We start from the raw sequence: 26,081 nt of genomic DNA, 5'->3' as shown, positions 1-26,081 counted from the left end.
ATGAGATGGGGCTTTGGGGGCTGGCAGGGTGGCACAAAGCTACCGGAGGCTTTTCCTTGTAGACTTGGGAGTACACATCTTAAAGATCCACGGTGAAGAGTAAAATCTGACAGAGTAAAAGCCTGTCCTAGTGGAATCAGCAGGAGCTGTGCCTTGGACATTGTTCAGAGCAGGAATCATCCCTGACACTGAGCTCATTTTCCTTATACTTGGGGCAAACAGATGATGGGTGTATTTCTGTTTTGTTGCTGCTGAAGAAGATGAGAAGTTTTATTTAATGAGCAGAGACATGTCGGTACAGCTTTTCCATAGGGTAAGGGAGAACAGGGCTGTAGCAGGTGGGACACAGAGCAGATGTCAAACACACTGAGAATCTACACACGTGCGGGACCTCTCTTGGACTGTGCTTGCTGAAATCACAAACATGTCAGCAGTGGGAGCAACCCCGTTTTGAAACAGAGGGAAGAGATTTAGGGTAAAATCCTTAAAGGTATCTAAGCAACTGAGAAGCCCAGACTGTGAAGATTCATTTAGGCTTTGCAGGAAGGCTCAGTCCTGACTGCGGATGGGGTCGCTCCGATCAGGCACTGTGCAGAGCAGCCGGCCCCTTTGCCTTCCTTAATTTGAGTGCTGGAGCAGACCGTGACTCTCAGCAGCACTGCTGAGATGCTGTTGGTGAGATCTACTATCCAAAGTATTTATCTCAAAGTGACGCTTTGGGTAAAATTGAGTAAGCTCCTAATCAAGTTAGAAATGTAAATCTCAGTTAACTTCAGTGACGCTGATCTTATTGATAAGGCGAAGCAGTAACTGCCTTGAAATAGATTAAAGCTGATAAAAATAATTTTACTACTGAGCATATCGTTTTATATTGTAAAAATGGAATTTGTGAAAGCAAGTCAAAATTATGACTACTGCATCTGTTCACACTGATGGATAGCTTTCAACTGCACGCAACTTGCCACAGCCCGAAATTCATACTAATTTTTGAAAATGTCCCCGGTAAACTAACATTCACACATAAATACTCATCGTTGTCTGACAGGGAATGTATTCCACTTTAAATATCAATATATATCCTCATACCTTCTACTCAGCCTAACTTTCTGAGAGCGATGTGTGTGTGCCCGCACTTCTCGGCAGACGGTGGGCTCCACGTAGTCTGCCTCCCAGCTGGCAGTTGTTTAGCCTGAGACTCTTTCAAAAAACCCGTCAGAGCTCCACAATCCATCTGGAACACTAAAGTCAAGAATATAATTTTTCTTGCACCAGACACTATCAGGCGAAGTGATTAAATCTCCATCAGTCATTTGGTGTAATAGGAATATTGCACAGAGTGGATTGCTGCTGCAGGATCAATAGCTCCTGTTTTATAACAAAAACCCAGGGCCTCGGCCTTGCTTACGGTTTTTCTGGCAGTGAGGGGCTATTATCCAATGGCTGCACTCAATGCCATCGACATCCACGCTTAAATGTTATGGATTCCCAAAGTGTTCATGCAAATTCCAGTTACATCTGGCATCGAAACACTCCGCACAAGGCTCCTTGGGAGTCACAGCGACCAAGGCTGTGAGAGTGCGAAGAGAGCACAGCTTTGGACCCAATTTGGGCTTCTAGCAGCTCATGACACAGCTCTTGCTCCATGAAAACACACACCTGGAGGTCGGATGTTGGAGAGGGCACCAGGCAGACACAGAGCTGCTGCTCTGCGTGGAGCAGGGTGGGCTGGCACCACAGCCCTCCCCGAGCAGCCGGGGGACCTGAGCGGTAACCACCCGCACTGGTGTCCTGCCGGACATCGGGGAGATGAGCCAGCTAGTGGGTGAAGTGCCCTGGAGAAGGAATAAAGATGCTAAGTAAGGGGAAAGAAGTGTTATTAGCCGAGCAGGATTGCTCCCCACAGTCCCGTCCCCAGCGCCTTGCTCTGGCCACTGCTGAATGCCCCGACGGAGCCCAGCCTTGGTGGGGCGCAGCGCAGCCTAACAGGCATCGCTGCTGAGATGTGAAGCCTCAATACCCCTGACTTAATTTCAGCCCATATTTTCTTGCTATACCCTCATGTTTAGCGCTCGCATTATGTTTGCCATTAATAACACGCAGCAGAATATATAGAAGCAATAACGTAACAGCACACGATATTGTTCTTCCCTTGACTTGGGACTTCCTCGCTCTTTGCTGATTTGTATCGCGGCTCTCCTCGACGTATTTCACGTGTGTGAGCCTGAATTTATACTGCAGCAAACCAAGGCACTGGCTTTAATGCATCTCCTTCTCTCACCTCCTTGGAGTGCATGAATCTTCCACCTCCCCTACGCTGCACAGATATTAAACACATTATTCTGCTTTGATTGAATACCAGTGGAATTAAATTCCTTCAGTGACTTACTCCTTTCTGCTGAAGCTGAGCAGGGAACATGCACTCAGGAAAGTAGAAAGGGAAGAAAGGGGGAAAAAAGGAAGAGGATCAAGCACGGAACTGAAGAGTGATCATTTTCACCTCTATTAGCAGTTTTATGCTAGATATGATAAATTTTAGTTTCAGTGGTGCAAATTCCAACATCTGCTCCATCTCTGCCTCACAGACGTGTTGACAGGTGTAGTCTCCTTTTCAGCATTGCTTGGGAGCTGACAGATGGACTGCCAGCAGTAAATAAAGGGTAAATCCCACAGGCAGTGGCAGGGGGCTCCTGAACTTTTCCTTTGTTTTCCCTCATTTGATTTCATGTCTCCAGACTCTGTACTCACTCTCTTAACAGCGTTTAGCAAGGAATTTCCTTCTCTTTCATCCTTTCTCTTATCTCCCTTGAGAAGATGAAAGCTAAATGATGTTAATCTGCCAAATATTTCTGATCATTACGAGTGCAGCAGAAATCACTCGCTGGAAATTAATTGCAAAATAAAATGAGGTTGGAGAGGGATGTGAACACCTGAACTTCCATTCTGCTCGCACGCTGAAGGACAGCGCTCTGCAGCTCCAGAAACACAGCACACAACCACAGCTGGTGAAATAGTGCAAGGATCAGCCCATCCCAAAGCCAGCATCTACCCAAATCTCCCCAGACAAGGAAGGAATTGGTCCTCTCAGAGCAGAAGGCAGAACTCTAGGATTTGGTCAGAACAACACAGGAAAGTTTGTAGCTTCCTAACAGAGCACGTTTTTCTTGGATTTCCTAATTCCTTTTCAGCTGCTGTTGGTATTTATAATACTTGAGCACTACAAGTAGAAAGAAAAAGAATCTTGGACATTCTTTGACAAGAATGAGGCTACCCACTGGGAAATAAAAACATGCGAAAGCCGCTTTGCTGTTCTTATTTCTCTGATGAAAGGAGCTAAACTAAGATACTGAGGAATTTGCTGGCTTTCCTGTTGGATACATCAACAGTGTTCCTGTATTACGAATCACGTTTTGTTGCCTTTTTTTTTTTAACTCTAGCTGTAGGTCTCCTCTTAGCTTAAAATATTCTTGCTTATGATGGCTATGATAAAGTATTCCCTATTACCAATACAGCATAAAGGCATTTTCTGGCTAATACAGACTGTTCTGCAACAAGCAATAATAATCACTCAGATGGTTCTGCCAGCTTTCTTTTTCCTCCCTTCTTTTCTTTCATTTTTTTTTTTCTGCATTATTGCCAGTCAGACCCAGCTGCTGAATGCCTGACAATTTCTAATCTCTCTGATTTAACAGAACCGTGTTGCAGCACAGAGATAGTGAGGACTGGGGCACTGAAAAATTCTCTGTCACGACCAGGACTTCAGAGATTTCAGCTTCTCCAAATGCGGCTGCCAAGGAGGAGCAGGGCAGAGCAGGTGCCAGAGCAGGTACCCGAGTGGTACCCAAGCCCAGACATTGTCCTCATTAATAGATGGAAGTGTAAGCTCTCTGGAATGGGATGAAAATCTACTAGATGTCCTGATTAAGCTCAAGGAGACAGACCATTTCAGCCACCGAGGCTCCTAGGCTCAGCAGAGAGGGACTTAACCCCAAACCGGGCGAGAGGCTGGCTGCACTCTGGCACACACACAGCAGAGCCCCTGCGGCATCCTCTGTCCCGAACGAGAGCGGCAGATGGTGTCAGCGAGTGCTGGGGAGTTTATGAGCTCTGCAGAACTGCGCACGGGTGATGCCGCTGAGCAGACAGCAACTGCGAACAGGTGTCTGCTCTGCATTTCGGCCACGAGCTGCTTCTGTGCAAACCCAGCAAACCGCAGTCCTGAAACACAGCCTCCCCGAACCGCTTCCATATGGACGGATCGGGACAGGGACTGCATTTGCTTTCATATCACTCACATGTCAAAACCCAAACGATCAGGAGTAAAATATTCTGATGTAACTCATTCAAACATTCAGACCTGCTTATAACACACATGGAATATCACAGAGCCAGTGGAAAACTGCACCACGTTGGGACTTCAAAGCCTTCTCTCTCCCTTAGTCAGTAGCTGCTTGCCACAACCTCGTGAATCCACGGAGCTGGGTTTTCCCTGCGAGAGCTGGTGATGGTTACTACTGCTTGAACTGCTAGGCGAGACGGACTCCTTGCACCCACACTAGGCTGCTTTTTGGGCTGGGGAGCAGCCCTCCGGAGCCAGACTATCTAAACCCAAAACTTACACCAGAAACTCTGTAAGACTTGGCTTAAAAATATTAATTTGGGGAGCGGGGAGGGGAGTTAATGAATTTCACACTCATGAAGTGTTATCAGATTTTGGTGCCATCTGCTTATGCTTAAGACAGTTTCCAAAGCAGCTTTCCTGTTCTGCTTCAATCCTTTCCTGGTGAGAGACCATGTACAGAGCGGGGTAACCTCTCCTCCGTGCCTGGCCTCCCATGGGAGCCTGTACCAAGCTCTTCAGTCTGACGCTGAATATTTGTGCAGTAAATTTATAAATAGCAACGGCTTTTAACTACTTTGTTGAAGGAAAGGGTGAAATGAAATAGAATGAGAAAAAAAAATGGTACATCATGTGGCGGAACAGATTCATACACTTCTGAAGACAATTTTGCATTTGTTCTGTACTGTATTCATTTACTCTCTATTAATCCTAAAGCATAACAAATTCATAGAGGAATTACTTCACCCATCAGAGAGAAAGTAATAGAACAAGCGCAATCACGGCGCCAGCATAAGCAAAAGGAAACAAGCACACAAGGCAAGTTACTATACATCTTGGAAGGAAGCAGTGTATAATTGTTCATATTAGAGACTATTCAGGACAGCAGAACTGGCTTCCAAAACAGCCAGAAGCCACTGCTTGCATGAATTCCTGGGACGCCCATCTTAGCTGTTTGTCTGCATCAAAAGACCAAGTATCTCTTTGAACAGAATAAAGCACCAGCTCAGAGGGGAGTCATTTTCTGAATGGTAAGAATTACGACAGCGTACCTCGGAGATCTTCAATGCAAATGGTCACCTCCCCTGACACCGCTCAGCTTGTGAGATCTAACGGGATCACACAGCTCCACATGGGCTGAGCAGGGGTTAAAGGCCTTTGACGAGACGCAGCTGATGTAAACAGAGGCGTTTGTAAACCCACGTTTGCTGTGATGATGTTGGAATATAGAACCCTTCTATTTTGGGAGCCTCTTGCATGTTGTCATACAGTCTGACAACTTCCCTACAACTGACAGCCGGATGACATTATAAACGTGGTTCAGGCATATCTGCTTCCACACGGGTGCTTTTCATTTGCTTTGGTCACTTCACGTACGTGCGTTTTGGTGCTCTGCGTGAGCATCTCAGCACTTTATTGTGGGTGTTGCACACACACTACTACAGCACTGTTTTGTATATTTGCAGCACTAACAGTGACAAAAGCCATAAACGTATCACACTTAGCTATTTATTGTCCCTTAGAAGTGAAAGGATCCTGTCTGATCTTTCACCCTTCTTTGTGTCTCAAGAAATCAGACCCTTGAGACTACCTGATACCTGCTGGGCACCAGTGTTCTGTGTTCTGTCATGTCCTTCACGTGGTTGTGGAAGATGGGAGTGAGAATGCCCAGTTCTGGAAGAGATGGAAAAGAAACAACAGCTCTGCAGAGATTTTACTGAACTTCTGTGCATGACTATTTCACAGGGAGCTCTCTGCTGTTGACCCCAGGTGGTACATACATAACTCCTCCAGAACAAAATACACACAAACCTTATCTAGAGACATTAAAGAAAGCTGCTTGACATTGAAAATCAAATTGATTTCTTGCCAAGATTTCACAAGGGCATGTGTGACAGCAAATGACATGCTTAAGCCTTGCAAGAAGAAAATAAACATGTCCAATGCAAAACCCATCACTTTCTGTGCCAGCTTGAATTACGCACATCTGTACTGATTTGACACCCAGCTTGCTTGGCAGCAGAGGCAAAGCGTGTGTTGCCACAAGCTGAAATAGATAAATAGGGTAGGGCAGCGCTCAGTGTCTTCTATAAGGCTCAGCCTCCTATGCAGAGACAGCAGCTCACAGTGTTAAGTAAATAGTGCCCAGTCTCTTTGTTTCTCTCTCCTCCATTTGGCAAGAACTGCTTGGGAAGCCACTGCTGCTGCCATCTGATTTGCTTTTTCATCTTCCCTTTCATTCTGTGCTATGTACTGAGCAATTAGCCATCAGAAAACCGTTGACCTTCTTCTTTCTTACAACTGGGTTGAATTGCAAGTCAGGCAGAAACAGCCTTATTCCAAAAAGCCTGCAACTTAGTGATTAAGGTGCTTTGTTGGATAAAACACCTGAAGCTTACACCCTTGCAGCAAACCTGGCTGAGCAGGAGCTTGAGCACAAGGCTCCCTCTCACCGAGTGCTTTTTAATTTCTGGAAAACTGGTGTTTCAGTGTGAAATGAGGTCGGCTATCTGAACTCCAGTTTCTAAACAAAAGCACTAGGATTGTTTGCTATCGCCCTGCTGTGTGATACAAGGTCTCTTATCCCCCTGACATCACTTCTCTCAAATTATTTGTCAAATTAGAGTGCAGTCTCTTCAGGCCAAGCACCATCCTTTAAGACAGGTATATGCTGTGCCCAGCACATTGGGACACGGGCTGCTGGGGCACTATAAATAATGCTCCCTGTTTCACTACCTGGTGAACAGAAACAAATGTTTCTTTAAGTCCCTGCACACTTCCATCCACCAGAGATTAATGGAACTGCCACCTCCTGCCGTGCATTTTGCTATATTAACATAAAGTTTCTATTGCACAGCAGTTTGATCCATTTGTGTTTATTTAACTCCTGTGTTCTGACAGAAGAAGATGGAGAATCTGCATAATTAAAAATGACCCAGGCAATCTCACTTAATGCCTGCTCTGAAACCCCTGACTATCCTTGTTAACTAACGACATCTATAATAGTGTCAGACAGGTAAAAGACTCCCTTAGTCTGCTGAGATATTATTCACCTGGGATTATCAATGGGTGTTTTTCAGCACTAGCCATTAGCTGGAAGTGCTCAGGTCATTCATAAAACTTCTTTTACTTTTCACAAAGGGAGCACAAAAGCAGGGCTAGAGCAAAAAGCCATGCCTCAGAGCGAATCTCCTCTTTTGTACATCTTGCCACAGCCCTCCTCCTCCCTCAGCAGGGCAGAAAAAACCATAAGGGCCTCATCTATTTCCCTGAAGGATGATTGTCCAGCTTCAGTTCTGCCCTACATAACAAAAGTTCGGGAAATTTTTAGAAAAATGTCAAAGTCGGGTCTAAGTAAATATTTTTAAACACCCCTGACGAGCTGGCATATCCTGTGCTCGCTGCACCAAATCCTCCTGACAGCCCTGGAAAGAGAAGTGCCTCCTTCACCATCACAGCACACCGTGCTTGCTTCCGAGGGCTCACTCAGTGCTCGGGATCCCCCGCACCCCTCCGAAAGGAGACGTCCTGCTTTGGGGATGGCTGGGGACAGGTGCCAGGCCCTGCCACCAGCCCCGGTGTCCCTTTGAACCAAACCCAGGCAGCTGCACGGCAAAGTAATCGCACTGCCAACAAGTCCGCAAGCTGTGGCTGGCGCGTCGAGAGCGTGGCTGCCGAGCTGTTGTCCCAGCTTATTATGCAGTGAGCCTCTGCTGCCCTTAAGCATTCGCTCTGTACCAACACTATTTTTATTTCCATTTAACAGCAGTTTTAAACGGATTTAAAGACCGTGCTCCTTGCGCGTCTCTATCACAGAGCATCGAGAAACAGGGAACTGTGAATTTTAAGGTCAGAAAGCTTTAAGCCACCAAGCTGAGGTTTGTTTGCTTGAAGAACTGCCACAGGCCAGCCCAGAGGAGCAGAAGCTCCACAGGCGGTTCCTCACCGCCATGTCCCGGCCCAGGCCGAGCTGCGGGCGCAGTGGCGGCAGGTTTGGGCCATGACGGGGAACATGGAGCTGCCACAAGGGCAGGTGAAGGAAAAGAGGGCGCCAGGCGCTGACTGTCACAGACCAGGCCGCAGCGAGCCCTGGCTGAGGGCTGAACACCACAAATTGTCCCCATGGACACCAAGTGGCCGTGGGGAACGTGAGGGGAGCAGGGGCAGTGCCGGCTGCTCGCTGGGTGCCGGCTCCAGCCCCTCATAACCACCATGGACTTCACAGAGGCCTTTGGCCGCCAGGTCCCTCTGAGGGAGGCAGTGGGAGCACTGAGCGGGCAAAGGCTTTATTTCCTCAGCCCAAGTAAACTTGTCTAATCTGGTAAACTAATATCAGAACAATGCCGTTTGCCAAATCAGATGAAATGCTTGTAACAAGGGCTAATCAGATTCTACATTAATGAGAGAAAATATGAAGCTAATCAACACCCAGGCAGGTCTCTAGGCTGCAGGCCTATTAAACTTCATAAAAAATTAATGACTGAAGGAGCAAAATCGTTTGTAAGGGGTCTCCTGTGGCAGGGGAAGCGTCTTGAGTACCGTTCACCTCTCATTACACTGAATTAGCCTCACTTTCCAACCCCAAACATCATCTAGGCAGCAGCGTTTTCTGCTGGGCCCTGGGTAGCTGTTTCGAAAGAGCCTTGACATATTTCTCCATCCTCCCTCCCTCACTAACCCCTTCTGCTCCACTTTTGTGATGGCTTTTTCCATTTTAATTAAGGACGTGTACTGCAGCAGCTCCCAGGAAATACCTTTGTATCAGCAGGACCTCTGGTCTGAGGAGAAGCTCGGAGTGCAAGATTTGGGCAAAAAATGAAGGCCAGGAGAAGTGCCTTCTCTGTATGAGGGGGGAAGGCTGTTTTTGTACAAGTTACCTTATAGGAATGCAATAGGGAGATGGAGAGAAACATGGAGTTGCGAAGAGAAATTGTACAGAGAGACAGATAAGTTAGAAATGTCTTGGCAACGTTAATTTATTTGATAACTGCCCTGAAATACTGCTCCAAATTCAAACCAAACCCCACATGTATTTATGAGACTGATCTCTATTTTGTTTTGCATATCTGTGTGACTTTTGCACTGCTTACACCCAGATGGAAGTAGGTACGCTGGGCCAGACCAAAAAGAGGGATGGCTTCAAAATATTTTCCTGTTTGGAAATGGATTTTCATTTGGAAGCAAGACTGAGGGAATTTTGTGACACCTGCAAGACTGCTCTGCAGACATCGGGCTCCTGTCTCCACTGCAATTTAGTCTCAGTGCTGCCAGTTACACTGCACCACCTCCAGCAAATTATGAATTACTAATAAGATGCAAATGTAGATCATAATATAATGAACTGTGCAAAAGTGGAAACAAGGCAGGTTCTTCCGGCTGACATCTGCTGAACAAAATAGTTACCCCACTGATTTCACCTGTTCTAGTCAAGTATAAATAAAATAAGCTAAACCTGCCCGGTCTGGTCCTTTTCCCCACACGCATTGTTTGAGTTCTCACATAATTGCAAGGTTGTGCGCAACAGATCACTTGAAATGATCTTCTGTATTCAATGTTGTGGAGGTAAAACAATCATTTCTTAGATTTTTTGGCTGGAAAAACAAAAGGCCCTTGGAGTAAATCTTAAATATTTAATGCATTATGTAAATTAGACGTTTAAGTACATATCTGGTTTAGTAAAAGAAAAGTAGAGGAGGTACATTAAAAAGTATGAGAAAGACATCTGGAGGATTCAGTAATCATTGTTTCAGTACATGTGTCTCAGAAGACCCAGAGGTTTTGATCTGAAATGTCTTCACGCCTGAATGGTTGTCTGGGGCGTAGTCCCGGACCTATTTATAACCTGGTGCAGCTGAATTAAGCCTCTCTTGTTTCTTAATCAGGTTACAGGAGACTGTCATTTATGTCTTCTGTATTAAGATGTTTCATTTCCTCTCCTTATGTGGTGTTGCAGTACTTCAGTGGGAACTCATTGCCAGTAATGAACCTGCTTTGAGAATGGAAGTCCCACAGCTTATCAAGGCTTAATCTTTGCACATGGCACTAGAGACAAGGCCAGCCCCCGCTGCTGTGGATTTTGTGAAATCATTTACCTCTGTGCAAATAAGCGTACGCTTCTGCCATGTTGGTTTAGCAGCAGCTGACATTCGCTTCGCTCTCATCTCACAGCGATGCACGGAGCTGCACGAGGGGCAGAGCCATGCAAAGTGCATTTTCTGTGGCCTGGTCATATTGAAATCCAGGTAATAGGATTCAAGCAGCACCATACAGCAGTGATTAGCACAAACTACTATGGTAGCTTGATCTGTATGATGCATAGTGGGTTCCCATATATTTACTCAGGCAAATGAGCTGTGTTTGCACTTGAGCAATGCTTAGATGAGATGTGAACCCAACTGGAACTGTGGGTACACCCTTCCTCTTCCTTCCCCTGAAAGGTTTGGGACAAATTCTCACCCAGCAGGTGACACTTCTCAGCTACACAGTTCAGACTTTGGGAGTTTAAAGATATGAATTTCACAGCTTAGTACATAGAGGGGAACAAATTGGCTAAGTCTGAAGCAAAGACAGATCCTAAAATTCATCTTTCATGAACACCAGCTTAAAGTCCCTCCATTTTAAAAGCCATGCAAGCCCCTTTGGAGATGCAGGTTTAAATCTGTAAATCTCCCACTGAAGATAAATGCAAGAATGAAAATTTATCTGAATGCAAAATATGTGGGTAAAGTGCTGGCTATATGCTTGCTGGCTACAATTCAAAAGCAATAAAACCACTCTTAATGCCTGCATCATCTGTTCCAGCTCCTCAAAAAAAATGTTCTCTGGGATATTCAGCAGCCATCAGACCAACTTACTTGAACCCTGCTGGCTCCAGGATCTGCAGGCCAACTGCAGGATCTCACAAGAGCCTTTTAAAAACTCTTTTTCTCTTTTCCTCTTAACAGGAGAAAGTGATAGAGTTGCCCCTGACTTAAATATAAAGTTGTAATCCCCACAGCCAAATGAAGTCTCCTTGCGTAACATTGCAATATGGCAAAAATGCATGACAATCCCAGGAAAAAAAGGGCAAGAGTAAGTACAAAACAACTGGTCTGACTCTTGAGAGTTCTTTAGGACTCCTCAAGCAACAAGATTTTTCTGGATGACCGTGCACCGAAAGTCACTGCCGTCCTCATTCACACTCCTGGCCACCTGTTTGGGAGTGTCAGCTGAGAAGGCAAGGCTTATGCAGGGACAACGAGGACTTACTCCTTAATTACAGCTCTCTCGTAACTGCTCAGTGGTGTACACAGAAAAGATACCAAGCAGGGTTCTGCACTGCTAGTGCCTACATCAGGCCTGTGAATAAAGTCAGTCTGGTTTTCAAGAGCTATCAGTCAGTTATCCCTATTCCAGCATTCAAATGAAGTAATTACTGCAGATCCTCCCTGATGAAGACTGTAGAGGTTTCCCAAGCAGGGCTGTGCTGTCATCCAGCACAACCATGTCACTGATGTGTTCCTCCAGCATTCACTCACTTTACAATATTCTGGGTATTATCGAGCAACAGAAGTGGGATCCACCTGTCCACTGAAATACTAAGAAAATTCTCATTTAAAAACAATATTACTGTGATTTATCATCCACTGTAGCTGGACTGACTGTAAGGTTGGGAAGGTGGATGCGCCGGTTACAAAAAGGATAGGACAAAACAGGTGGGAACAGGTGGTGGGAGTTTTTGATGACCACACAGAGAATACAACATCATTAAGAAGACAGATGCAGCTCTCCCTCTAATTTATTGTCTGCATTGTTTCTTCCAGATCACATTGTCTGCAGGGCAGAGGAAGGGGGCTGTGTGATCTAGCATGAAGTCAGAAGGCAGCACTGGCACAAAGAGCTCTGAAAAAAAAAAGAAACTGATTGCTTTGGTACCTTGGATTTCTAACTTTTTCAAGCAGAGTATATTTATCGCTGAATCTCATCTCGTTACTAATATTCAGTTGGAATGTAATAAGCAAAATCAGCTTATTAGAATTCCAGGCAACATATTCATGTATTTTTTTTTCTCTTTTGGGAATCCTCTCCTGTGTAAATAAGCTACATAATCACCCTTCTCTACATTTTACACATGTGCGCCGCTTTTCAGACACAAATGTCACAGAGCTAGCATAATTATCCCCATTTTCCAGAAGAAAAAAAGAAGCACAGAAGGGTCTGATCTACAAATATTAGATGTGACAGCTAAATTTGGGTGCCCGTATAGAGTGCAATTTTCAGTCCTCCCACCACCTCCTCTGAAATGAGGAGGAATTGCTCAGGCAATTGCATCAAAACACTCAGTGCCTGCAGTTAGGCTTAGATTTCCAGCCTACCTCGGATGGTGATTTTCAGTTGGATGCTTTTGCCTTTGAAAAATTCTATTTTGGTATCACAAGAGGAAACCTGAGCTCTTTAGAGGATCTGATCTTCATCTCCAGGGAGATCGCAGCGCAAGTATTCTTGTGAACCCTCAGAAACGAGGCACTGAAAGAAGTTCTTGGAAAGCTGGGTTGCAAGGCGTTTCCCATGGTCTGAGTACAGCAGGTTTGGGACAAGGCTCTCAACTTGCAAGAGCCTTAGAAGAATATTCTAAACTGTAATTCTTTCAGGGAACTGTTCAGCGTGCATATGAAATGGAGTTTTTAGGCATTTACCAGTAATTAGGCACCGACTTGTAAAGTCCACCAGCTCCTACTTGGCACACACAAGCACTAACACTGCGCAAAAAGACAGTTTAAATGCAAAGTGCATTGTCAAGATACACCAGCCGCTGCAGCAAATTAAAGCCACTTAAATGCCGCTCTAATCTGAGCTCGTCCCTTCCACACTGCTAAATTGCACCAAAGCAAGGCAGGGCTGGAGAGCACCCACCGCTGGGAGCCCCCCGGGTTACCCCTCTCCTTCACGGCCAGGAGAGACCGGTCAGAGGCTGGGCAAAAAGGCCAGAGCACGGATGAAAACAGGGCTTTAGAGAAGTTACAGCAACCAGAACACATCCTGCAGAGGGAAATCTGATGACAGTTTTTCAAAATCCACCTAGACCACAGTTGACAGGGAACATAAGGACACTAATACATAGCAGAGTCCATAAACTGCTCAGCGCGGAACAATCCCCCCCTGCTCCATCATCCCTCAAGGACCTACCAATTTTCAGCTGACAGTGCCATAGATTTAGCTCCATTTAATTTTTGAATTTACACAAAGACACTGTAAGTGATTGTGATTTTCCAGTAGAAAAATAGGGTCTCGCTGTATCTAACCCTCTGAGTATTTTAATCTTTAAATCAATAAAATCCATTAAGCAAATTGCTCACCCTTCCCCCCCCCCTCGCCATGCATCCCATCCAAACTGAATGGTTTTGCCATTATTTATTTATTTTGAGGCATGTTTCACAGCTCTAATGATGGATTGAGCACTTCTGTTGGTGCAGTTCAGCTGCTGAAGGGCTGCAGCAAAATCACAGTTTCAAACTTTGAATGGAAACAAATGGCTTGTAAATGCAGTGCTTGAGAGGAAAAGACACTCCACAAAAAGCCTGAAATGTTTATAGATTTTAGGCTTCATGCTCTGTATGTGCAAATCAGAAGTAATGATTAAAAACAGCTCTTCTCTTTGGAAAGGTTAAGTGTCTCATCTCATACAAAGGAACTCTGTGTACCAGCCCTCTTAAATCCTGGAGTGAGATCAAGTGCGTGTAGTCTTGATAGCAGAATATTTAGTGATAAAAAACGAGTATCAGGGAGGATTGAAAATATGGAGAGCAGGCAGATGTGCTGCAGCACGTGGGGCTGTATTAACAGGAGTGAGTCAGAAATCCATCCAATCAAGAAAAAAAAAATAGTTGGGGCTCCATGTGTTTAGGTGAGAGCGTGTCTTTGTCAAGCTGAGGAAAGAAAAAGGGACGGATAGCTTTCCCTTCCCTTTTTGCCAGGAATTCCTGCTCAGGCTGGGTACAAATTAGCAACATGCAATATCTCTGGGAAAACTACACGTCGATGGAACTGTGGTCAAAGACTTCGTTTTTCTCAGGTTTGGGGAGACAGTCAGAGCACTTCTCTTATCAAGGTTAGGGTCAAGATCAGGGATGTCTTAGATAAAGCCATCAGAGTCAGCCTTATTGATGAATTTTGCACGATCTGAAGAGGTTAGCAAATTATGAACTGAATATTTCATAATATACTTTAAAAGGACTGTGGGTCTAGGACATACAGTCTGATCTCACTGAGACTGCAGAAAGACACCAAGCCCAAGCTTAGGTCTGGAACCATATGAGCTTTGCTCTCTCTGTGTATCCTCCTGTTTTGCACTCAGCAAACAATGAACTGGGCAGAACCCTATACGTCTACTGAGAAATGTTTTTCTTACTGGTCTGCTGGAGCTAATGAGATAGTTTCCTAAATTAAGTCTCTAAACGTGACATTAAGCAGAATGGGGAGGAGAGTAAAGGGGCTGGCAAGAGTCCATAATTAATTTTCTGACATTTCTGAGAACTGTGACATTGGGTCTTATCTGTCTGTGATGAAATATTCCATAGCCCTAAGGCAACTGATAGTATTTAACCAGGCTTCTGATACCCAGACAAATAACAACTTACTATGTCTCAGACTCAACAGAAGGACAAAAAATAAATAAAAAATCAAGGGCTTAAAATTCAAGTACTAAAGCAGTACTGCTACGACTCAACATCTCAAGCAATGGAAGTCCATTTTTGGTTTCTTGGCATTAAAGAAGGCAGATTTAAAAGACTGAATTCTGGTTTGATCGCATGCCAGCACTTCTGTACCCCCTGCACCTGATGGCATGGATATGTACAAGGAGACTTGTTCTCTTGGCACGAAAAGGGGAAGTGATCAGAGGGAAACAGAAGCTGCCGAGGCACACGAAGCACCAGCAGCGAGTTCAGAGCCCGGGGCTGTGGATCACCACCGTCTGCTGCTGGGAGAGGGACTTGTTCCTGCTGGCTGCATTTAGGGCCATCTGAAAATGCACCCAGAGGGCACTGGCCAGGCAGACCTTGGTGCAGTGGTTTGTCAGGCTGCATGGATTTACCCCTAAAGCCTGGTGAACCCGGTGGCTGCAGGCTTTGCTATCAACATCATCAGTAATGCGTGGTCCTGACCCTGCCTCTGGAATGCAGAGCAGCCCTGAACACGGCCCCCTTGCTCTCGGTGTGAGTTGCACGAAGCAAAGCAGCCCAGGGCTGGGAGGAGGGAGGTTGCCCTCCTCTGACCACAGGGCAGCTGCCAACATGAGAATCAAGAAGAGGTTTTGTGAAGGATCTTTCCTTTTGACTACCCCAACACGCAGAAAGCACAAAACCTAGGGCTGCAGTGAACCCATTTAAACAGTATTTAGCAAGATAATTGCAGCAGCTAATTGCCAAATAATAATAATAATAAAACATCTTGAAGTTTGCTAATGGATGGTTTGAAATACTGTAATTCTTTACAGATAGCAATTAATACAGGCTTGAGTATCCAATAAATTAGGAGAACTCATCTATTTTGTACTGGAACCAAATGATGACATTTTATGTGATGACAGCTCTGGCTTAGGAATCAGATATGTCTGGAATTCTTTTTTTTCTTTTTTTTTATTTTTTTTTTCCATGAGGACAGACAGACGTTCTCCAGTGGAAGCTAAACGGAGTTAAAGCTCCCCTGTAAGCAGTTTGTGGTCCCTGTGTCCATCAAAGTCCAAGGAAGCTGTGCCGTTAGTCAAGCCTTTATTCTAAAAGGATCAGAAGTGGACCTGTCCTGTAGCCCTCTCTTCCTCTCCCCACTTTTCCAATAATCACAGATCAGGTTTATGGAAATTAAAGTCTAAATTTGGCCTTCTGTTTAATTCAGTTCTGTTCAGCTCTGGCCTTTTAGTACCATTTGCAAAGCGTAACCAGGAGGTTTAAGCATAAATTTTTGGCTGTTTTTCCTTCGGTCCATGCTGCACAGTATAAAGCTTTTCTTCTTACAAAATTCTAGCCGCGTAAAGCTACATATTTGCTTTTACCATCTGAAGCTGGCAGCATATCAGCACACTACGCACTCTGAATAACTCTTATTCCAAACTGAAAATCATGAATATCTGGGGCAGAGAGAGTGTTTGGTTTTCAAGGCCACCAATCCAGGCAGTGTCATGCAGCTTCTTCACTGTCAAACAAAATCCAAAAGCAGGCTACTACAAGTGGCATATTCCTGAAATTTCTCAGTCTCAGGGTCCTCGACATCACAACGTGCTACACTCAATGCGATCTCACACGGAACACAACTTAAAAGCATTTGAACAAGTTCTTTTTGTATTTTGAAGAAAGAGCGGACGATTTTCTTTCTTCAAAGAAAGGAACACAGCTACAGAAATCGGGCACGGAGCAGCACTGAAGGGAAGCACTGAAGGAAATCAGTCGTGGAGTTACAGAGAGCGGTGCCGTGCATCAGGACTGGGCTCTGCTCGGCTCCCTGCAGCTCACACACTCACACGATTGCCCCCAAGATGCAGAAGGAACTATCAGAGTCCTCTGAGACCAAGGGAAGTCTCCAGGGGAGTTTGGAGCTGTCTCTGCTGGCATCCCTCTACTGCTGCTGCTCTGCAAAGGAATTCCAGTATGAAGCCAAAGGATGGTTGTTCTTTGTCAATGGCTGAGAGGGAAATTTGGCCCTTGCTCTGTACCGATGCTAAAAGGCCGTGTCTGTAACCACGGCCACAGGTCGCTGCCTGCCAACACTGGAAATACGATGTGGTCAAGGTCAAGAAATGGCACAGCACTGGCTCTGCAGGGAGCAATTCCTTAGCTGCTCTTGCCTGAGCCTTTTGGCTCAGATGATCTGTTTATTTTTTAAAATGTTTTCATTTTAATACAAGGGCACCGGCAAGGAATGCACACTGGAGGAACACAAGAGTTCCTCCACTGCAGAGGCAGCCAGGGTTTGCTCTTGAAGCCTCTCCTGCATATTGTCACCCTCTTGCTCAGCCACGTTTTCAATATCTCATTGAGCAGTGAAGAGCTGCTCCAAGTTACAACTTCAAACATACCTGTGCGACACAAGCAGCTAAATCTGATCTCCAAAATACCTACCTTGTTTGCCAGCACTGCTGAATTGTGCTGATTTATAAAAATAAAGAACTAAAAGCACAGCATGGGAAGAGATTTTCCAAGAGAGAGTCTTTCTCTGAAAAGTTAGAGCCAGCCAACTAGTGGGCTCTGTTGTTGCCACTCTCCGAAATTAAAGGTTAAATTTAGCCAAAAAGGGAAGTGGTGTCTTCCATCAGCGAGCATTCAACTGCAGTGACATAACAATGCCACAAGAGCAATTTAATTCTTGGCATATTTAGAGGTGGCATTAGGGAGTCTACCAAGGTAGCAATTTTCTAGATAATCAACTTAATGTCTTCATTCTAAGTGCATTTATATGTGTAAGTTAATTAGGGGAGTTAATTTTCAGAAATGGCAGAAAATCTGCATTTTCCAGTAAGCTTTGTTTCATGCCAATTCATGACTCAAGGTAACTGAGAAAGATAACCTGCCTTGCTTACGTATTACAGTAACTGGCCGGCCTCCTGGGCAGACGTGGTTCCTTGGCCCCACAGACAAAGCACCGGCGCTGCTGCTGCTCGTGCTGCACCCCGGGGTGCTCGCTGGGTGAAAGCCCAGCCTGCCCCCACCAGACCGTGCAGCTGGGGTCAAACAGCTGCAAAGAGCAGGGGAAAATCAGAAGCCAAATCAGAGCAGAGGTGTTTCGTGCCGGTTCTGCCCCCTTACCACGTGTGCTGTTCTCTTCTAGTCCCCCTACTCCTCTCTGCTCTGGCAGGTTTGACTTTGGGTGAGATACGACCTTATCTCACCTTCTGCACAGGCGCAAAGACGTGGATTTATCACTAAAGGTCAAATTAAATAAGGAAATATTTATACCTTGTTTGGGCAACAGCACCCTCATTAGGTGACGTGGGAACATGCCAGTCTGAAAACAAATACAAAGGAGAATTCCTAAATAATTACTTTGCATGGTCGAAGGGTTTAAAGTTTTGCCGGTGGAAAAAAGGGAAATGGAAATAGAAGCTAAGTGGCATTCTTTCTTCAGCGTGTCTCATCGGATCTCACTCATGCCATTTCAAAACACGTTAAGCATGCCACGTTTCTGCAAGACCAGTGCAAACCACTAGGGAAGCAGGATGAATATGGAACAAAAATCACCGGCAGTAAATATGGAATTGCAAAAATGCATCTCAAGGGATAGAAAACGTCTCCATTGCTTAAAAATAAGTCCCACGCCACATTCCCATTACAGGATCCTGTGCTGTATGGAAAATGCAAGCAAGTAACTCAGTAGATGACTTCACAATTGTCTCGAACCTTTATGCTAAAATTCTGTAAGAGAGATAAAAGCAGACAGTGATATCTGGCCTCAGTGAAGCAAAAGGGAATTTTAACACACGCTTAAAAACCCAGAATTTCAAACGGAGCCTGTAAAAGTTAAGCTGCTCTGAATAGCCCTGCCGTATCTCCAAATTTAGCAGGGCTATCTGAGTCCACAGCAAGCGCCCATGTATTAAAGTAATGGCTACTTTCCACTTTCTAAAAGCGTTAATGTCTTGGCTTTAAAAAAAGAGAAAGCATTTCTGCTGATTGCCCCCCTCTGAGGGCATCTCTCAGCACCACATTTTCCTCCTTTTCGCTGGGCTCCTGCATATTTCCTCTCCGCGTCCCCTCTGGCCCAGTTTTCCTGCTCATTTTCAGCCTCCTGATTACACGCGAACTGGCAGCACAGACAGCGGGCACAGGAGCACGGGGCCACTGCACTTGGGAGAGTCACTGCGGCTTTTAAAGGACAGCTTAAGCATGAGGCGTTTCCTACAACTGATGCAGATACAAAATCCTCTTGTCTGCACCCCAAATCCACCCATCCATCCGTCCGTCCGTCCGTCCATCCATCCATCCATCCATCCATCCATCCATCCATCATCCACCCAAGCCAGCTGAAACCAGATTTTGCTGAACCTGCCAGCGGACAATTCCCTGTGCTTTGGCAACTGAACAGCCATATATATTTGCTTTGTAATTAGTCAACTACTGTATGTGCACAGTAGCAGCCTCCTGAAATGTGGGAGGAAGAGTCTGGGCAGAAGGCAGGCAGCAGAGCAGCAGGCACCTGGTTCTGAAGAAGTTATTGCATCGGCTGGCAGCCTCCTCACATCCTGGAGGAGAGGAAGGGGAGCTGGCATGGCAGCCAGATGTACTGCAGGCAGCCCAGATTTCCAAACCCTGCTGCCCCTTCGTTTTTTCTAACCTCTCCCCAGGACTGAACAAAAAAAAAAAATGCTAGAAACCAAGAGGAAAAATAGTGCCGTGGTTTCCTATCAAACGTAATGGAAACCAGGGTAAGAGGGAAACAAAACCAAGAGCCTGACACATGGAGCTAAGGTTTTCTTACACTGATGTAAAATGGGAAGGACTGACGTACAGGGGCTGGGCTGTTTTATAGATGACATTTCCATGTTTAAGCTATCTAGTAGCCTGTGGTAGCCTTCAATTTCAGCAGTAACGCTTCGAGGGAAGAGCTACTTCTGATGTGTGCTTATACTGAATAATGAAAAGATTGGCCCCCAGGTACTACAGCCCTACCAGTAATAAACATTATTACTAAATAATAGCAATGAAGGCTTGGAGTTAATATTCAAAATGGGCATGAGACCAAGAGCATGCCCAAGCACATTTCATGCTTATTTTAATTGCCACAAAACAAATAAAATGAGGATGGATGTTCGCTCAAAAGGGTGTGATGCTGTTTTGCTGAAGCACTCAGAATTTGGTGTGCTATTGTCAAGCCTATTTGGAGTAAATTGTGTGTAGAATTGCAATGAGAGCTGTAGTTGCCTAGCAAAGGTCTAAGATTTCCATTTAAAATTAATGTGAACTGTTTCTCTGGATCTGACATATGGGCTCTGAGAACCCCTGCCAAGATGTCAAGAGCTAGAAGGCTCCCCCTCTAACTCCAAAAAAATGCTGGAGGCAACGTGCTCCTGGTATTTTGGCATTTGGCTCTAACGTGAAACAAAGAGACACGCACAGCCCCCCTGCCGCGGGGCCACGCAGCTCGGGCAGCCTGTGGGGTCCCAGGTAACAGAGCAATCACACGAGATGTGGGCTCTGCTCTGTGCCATGGGCTCAGTAACATTTCCTGCACCTGCCCCTTCATCCTCCTCCAGCCCGTGCCCCTGGACACAGCCAAGGCGTTTCCCAATCCTCCAGCTCCCCAGCAAGCTGACCAAACTCCTCCACCAGACCAGGGCCTGATCCTGGGCGCAGGAGCTCGCTCAGCACTTCGGAAGGCCCATTTCCCTGTAAGCAAATTCCCCTTCTACAGCACTAAAAAGAACACACATTTTTTTTTCCTTTGGTTTGTTGTTTTTTTTTCTTTTTCTTTTTTTTCACATATCCCAGATTATACCCTTCCTAATAAGTGTGAAACTCTTCGCGGTGAACCACGGTGGCAATCAGGGTGAAACCTGCCAAGGGCTACGCAGAATCAAAGATTAAACTATCTCAAGGCAGCGCGTGGAAGGGAAGCTTCAGAGGAGGGCTGGAAAGGAGAAAATAAGCATCAAGGTGTATGGAGGATAAACAATCAATTTCAAAATGTGAGAAAAAAAGGGGAAGATACTAAAAATGGCTCCAGAAGGACAGAAATGAATGCTCAGCTTCCCACACCATCTTCAGGATGTCAAAAGAACCTCCCAGACGAAGGAGAAAGGCAGCTCTGCGGGAAGAAGGTTCCTGTAAGGGGCAGGATGCTGCTCTGGGCGCCTCCTCCCGTCCCTAAAAGCGCCACTTCCCCCAGAGGTTGTGGGCAAAGGAGCCATTCCCAGTCCTGGCCCAGGGGCCAGCTGGGCAGGGATATAACTGCAGCTAAGCACAGAATACTTGACATAGATGATAGCCTATTTGGGACAAAACCTTATTTTCTTTGCATTCTCTACAAACCCAGTCTGGCACAGCCCCAATGTTCCGAGTGATTTCCCTGGAGCTCCTAGGAGAGCAGTAAAGCACAAAGATGTCCAGCTCCCAGCCAGTCCTCCCGACGTGCAAACCTTCCCTTTACAGCCGAATCCATTACAGAAGTGGGAGGAGAGAGAATCTGAATAAACAGACAGAGGAACCACAGGATGAAAGCCCCAGTGATGTTTCTCGGGTGTCTGCAGGACACAACACGTCTCGGCACAGCCTTTACAAACAGCAACCCAGGGGCACTGGTCCTGAAGAAGGAAACCGAGGAGGTTCCCGTTCCCATCAAGGCAGGACAGCATCCACCGTGGGATTTCTTTTGCTCCAGTTTGGCTCATGCAGGAAGAGGTGGTGCTGAGCCACCAGCGCTCACATCAGTGTCAGGCACGGGCTTCCCCAAACCTCCCCGCCTGCTCATTTGTCTTATGCCTGAAGTTACACTTGGTGGCAGCCACACTGCCACTGATAGGTGCGGTATTAATGGGCTTGTGTGCACGGCTTGTTGTAGCCTTAAGCGTCTCCTAATTACACTGCCCAGCTGGGGGACCCAGCCCCCTGCCTTTGGCACAGATCCACATGACCGGAGCCACTGCTCCCCACCAGGGCCACGCTCTGGGCTGGCCATACTGGGCAAATATTTTCCAGCACTGGAAGTAGGCTGGAAGAAGAAACAAAACATGCACACGCACAAGAAAAAAGAAAAAAAAAAAGACGCTGCCTTTTTTTGTTTAAACTGACTTGGAATATGTTGAATTGGTTCATTGTTTGCAGAGGAATCTGAGCAGAATTAATGATTCGCGCCAGCAGGGAGAGGCGCTGCTTTGCAAATGCAGTGGCCAGACATTCTCCAAGATCTGTAATCTAATTTAGCTCAGAGAGTTAATGATTTTAATGATTTGTTGTGATCTCAAAACAACTGTTAGGAGATAAATCTACATCATTAAACCTATTATGGTGTTTTGCTTCATTTAGCAAATGGTGTTTTTTTGTTCGGAAGACGCCCACATCCCAAACAAGCAGAGAGGTCAGCTGCTGACGGTAAGGAACAATTTATTCCCAGCTCCCTCAGAGACTGAAACGAAAGGTGTCCTTGGGAAAAAAAATAATTCTTCACAAATGTTATCGACTATTTTATAAACAGAAAGCTTTGCTTGTGCTGTGATGTGTGTCATTGTGCGAACGTCTGTTACAAAACAGAAGGGACTCCTGAACACGGGCACTCAGCCGGCGGTTCGGGGCCACGCGGTTCAGGGCCCGGTTACTTCCCAAGGAATCTCCAGGGGCTGCCAAGCTCTGGGTGCTGAGCTCACTGATGCTCGCTTTAAGGCAGCCTGAGAGCAATAGCAAGAGAAAATTGTCACCATCTAGGAGCTCTTCAGCAACTGCTCAGCTCTGCCTTTGGAAAGACAGGGCGTGCGTCCCAGCGCACAGCCACACGGGGGGCAATGGATCCCCTTCGCTGGACACCTTGGGAACAAAGCCCACGTCCTCCCTCTGCCCCCACCTCTCCTCAGCACCCAGAATCAGGTCGGGGGGAAAAAGTTCATGTATAACAAGGTTTAGCCAACAAAAACGTATGTTTAATCTCCTGAGACTGACTAATTACGCTGTCATTCTTTTATAAATACGGAGCATAATCGTGCCGCGAGCACAATCAACCAACGAATGCCTGATACCGCGGACACGAACAAATTGACTTGCATCATCTGTTACATTCTTCACATAATCAGGGACAAAGTTTATGAGGAATCAAGGGCAGAGAAATGAAGCTCTGAAAAGTGATTTCAGCCGCACTACAAAGATGGAGAGCGCGTTCCCAAAGTCAGCAGCGGGCACCCAGCCGCGGCAGTGTCCGAGCGCATTAGGGTGCTGATGCAGCTCCACTGAGAGGACCAGATTTCGACTACAGCTTCATTGTGCTCTCCCAACACAAGCTTCCTCCAATCCATTCTGTTAAAATGTCTTTTATGCTGAGTGAAGAGGATGCAAGAGAAGAGCAGGGCAGGATATATGTTTTCTTACTTCTTGTAGCAGTTATTTATACAGGAGAGAGTCAATAACCAACCTTTTTTCCCTACAAGTTTGAGAAGTCTATTATGATTCAACTACATTTGCCTAAGCTAAATATTTGATAAATTTAAAATATGACATAAAGAAAAAACCTCCTGTAAACAGCGGTGATGGACTCTCTTCTCGCCTAGCTCCTTTCTAATCCCTGGGCAGGGAAGGATCTTCCAGTTCTTCAGATGTCATTTAGGAATCGCCACCATGCTGCGATGTGTTCAGCCTGCCCGGTGTCTGCCTGCCACAAAGCAAACACGAGAGGTTCAGGGGGAGAGGAATGTGTTTGCTGTGCTGGGGAAGGCAGCACCCACTGGGGTCTGAGCGCTGTCCTGGCAGCCTTATCATCCCCTGCACCGCATGGACAGCACAGACTTGTCACTCTAATAGCCTAAAGTAAATAAAAACCAAAAAAATATCCCTTCAGTTGTGTTTATTTTGGGGGAGCTTCTTTCTTCAGCTCTGAATGTATAGGGAATGCATTTTATTACCAACTGTGACATCTCGAAATGCAGCAACTGAATTGAATCGGAAAAGAAAGGCAAGTTGTGCCCTTCTGCATCGCTAACCCTTCCAGAAGAAGAGGACTTTTCAACCTTCTGCGGGAAAAAGGCAGTTAGATTAAGGTGTTGGTTTCCCAAATTAAAGCCTGGATGCAAGCTCAAGGTCACTGTTTGTTTTCCTTCAGACCTGGTCGCTCATTAGAGCGCGCTCTTTGTGAGCGTTTTGGTACAGAAAACATCTGGCAGCACACTCCAAGTCAATAAATGCAAATGACACAAATACAGTTGAAAACGCGATGGCTTCGTGATGATTGCCTCTGCCCAGGAGAATCGCAGCTGAAGATGCAGCACTTTGTTCTGCAGGGTTACTCATACGACTTTTTTCCCCTATGTGGAGTGAGACGCTCAGTTCATCATTTTGACCACTGTTCTCGTGCCAACTGTTGCAGCCCTGCCTGGCTGTGCTGTGATATTTGGAAACTACCCTCCAGGTAGAACAAATGTTGTGCTATTTGCTGGGTGGAAATTTGTTAAATAAATCATCGATTCGTAGTGGCATAAGAAATTAGCAATAAGCTGTGCCTGGAAGGTTAGACATATTGTACTTCAAAATGAGCAGGAGGCCACTTTGCAATTCAAAAGAGAGATATTGGGCTGTGGGAAGGCACATCTGTTAATCATTTTTCCCCGATACCCAAAAGGTTGGTAGCTGGCCTCCCAGCAGAGCCCTGTACCAACACTGAGAACCCCTTTTAAATTAGCTTCAGTGCGTTCTCTGCCCGATCCAGGGAAAGAAGAAAAGCTTGGGAGCTTTTTCTCTGCAGACTCGGATGTCCTTGGCTGCACAGTGCACGCTTGGCATGGCCGCGTTTCAGGAGCAGTGCTCTGGGTTTCCATGCTGGTGAGAGCCCGGTGTTATTACTGCATTACACTTCCTATTTTGAAACACCGCGGGGCATTATTAGTCTGGGAGGTTTGACATTTAGTAGGGGCTGTGGCCTGGGGTGCTCTTTATTTGACAATTACTTACGAGTTTCTCTTAGAAAAGAATACATAGAAAGACTGTTTCTGAAAGCTTCCTTCAAAGTGACATCTGATGAATTTAAATAATGGGTTTTAGCACTGCTAACGCTTCCAAACATTTTTACATTTTTTATAACCTTTACAAACCCTTTGTTCCTCCTCCTGATCATTTTATAACCCCTATCTACCTGGAAATATCTCAAATAAGCAGTTGGAAAAGAAGCTGAAAGCCTATACATCTTTTTATTGCGTCCTGAATCGCTGTCAGTATCAAATGTTCCTTCTCAACAAGAGATAGGAGAAATGAAGTGTTTCCTGAACAGCTTATGGGGCTGGATACGGATTTGCTTTTTCTCACATACAATAACTGATGACATCAAAATAATTTCAGCTTTTCAGCTTTTATGCTATAGAGAGAAAGCGTTTAGCAGCTTAATGTGAAAAAAAATCTTCAATTTCCGAATTGTCACTTTTGAGCCTCTACCATCCTGAAATTTTAAGCAAGTGCGGCCATTCTCCATAAAGCTTCCCGTTGTGCTGAAGAAGAGCATCTTGGTTTTCAACAAAGCATCGGTTTAACGTTTGCACCTGTACTCACAGGTCGAGGCTGGAGGCAGGGGCTGCAGAGCCCCCCTCTACTGAGTCTCAGCACAGGACTGGTGCGGGGGCTCAGCCTCCCTCCCGCACTCAGATCGCTCCTTGGCGGGGAGCAGGAGCTGGTCTCCTGATTTCCCCCCCTTTAAGCTGCCCAGAGGAAAAAAAATAATGAAAGAAAGGCCACCAGAAGTTCAGATAAAGCAGAAGTGATGCTCGTTGCTGGAGGGCAGTTTAGACCGAACTAGAACGTAGTTTAGATAAACAAGGCTTAATTGTCATTCTGCTGGTCTGCGAGGCAACTGATACCGCATGTAATTAAATTATTTTACAATTATTACTTCCTGAGTGCTTAACCGAGAAGAATAAAGGTAGGATTTTTTTTTTTCCATATCTTGCAAAATAGTTTCGCGTTCAGAATATTTTGTTTTACTGTATTAGCTTGTGTGAGCGCATGTTTCCCCTCGCTCCTATTTGCCCATTGGGTTGTTTACTTACTGGGATTGAAGTCAGAAGAGGTTTGCTCTCGCAAGCAGTACTGAATTTCTA

General features: G+C 45.6%; 1 protein-coding gene and 1 long non-coding RNA gene across 6 annotated transcripts in view; both read right to left on the bottom strand.

Annotated features, from left to right (window-relative positions):
* The window catches only part of PLXNA2 (plexin A2), a 412,814-nt gene that overhangs the window by 284,664 nt on the left and 102,069 nt on the right, over window positions 1-26,081 (bottom strand). The gene's annotated exons all lie outside the window — the stretch shown is intronic.
* Window positions 22,910-26,081, bottom strand: part of LOC119713973 (uncharacterized) — a 40,224-nt gene continuing 37,052 nt past the window's right edge. Inside the window, exon 2 of the long non-coding RNA XR_005261125.2 lies at window positions 22,910-23,653. This is a non-coding gene — a long non-coding RNA (uncharacterized lncRNA). The remainder of the gene's footprint in view (window positions 23,654-26,081) is intronic.

Source organism: Anas platyrhynchos, chromosome 27, assembly GCF_047663525.1.
Source record: "Anas platyrhynchos isolate ZD024472 breed Pekin duck chromosome 27, IASCAAS_PekinDuck_T2T, whole genome shotgun sequence".
NCBI classification, from domain to species: Eukaryota; Metazoa; Chordata; class Aves; order Anseriformes; family Anatidae; genus Anas; species Anas platyrhynchos.
Note: the sequence above shows the minus strand (reverse complement) of the source record. Positions and strands in the feature narration are given on the sequence as shown.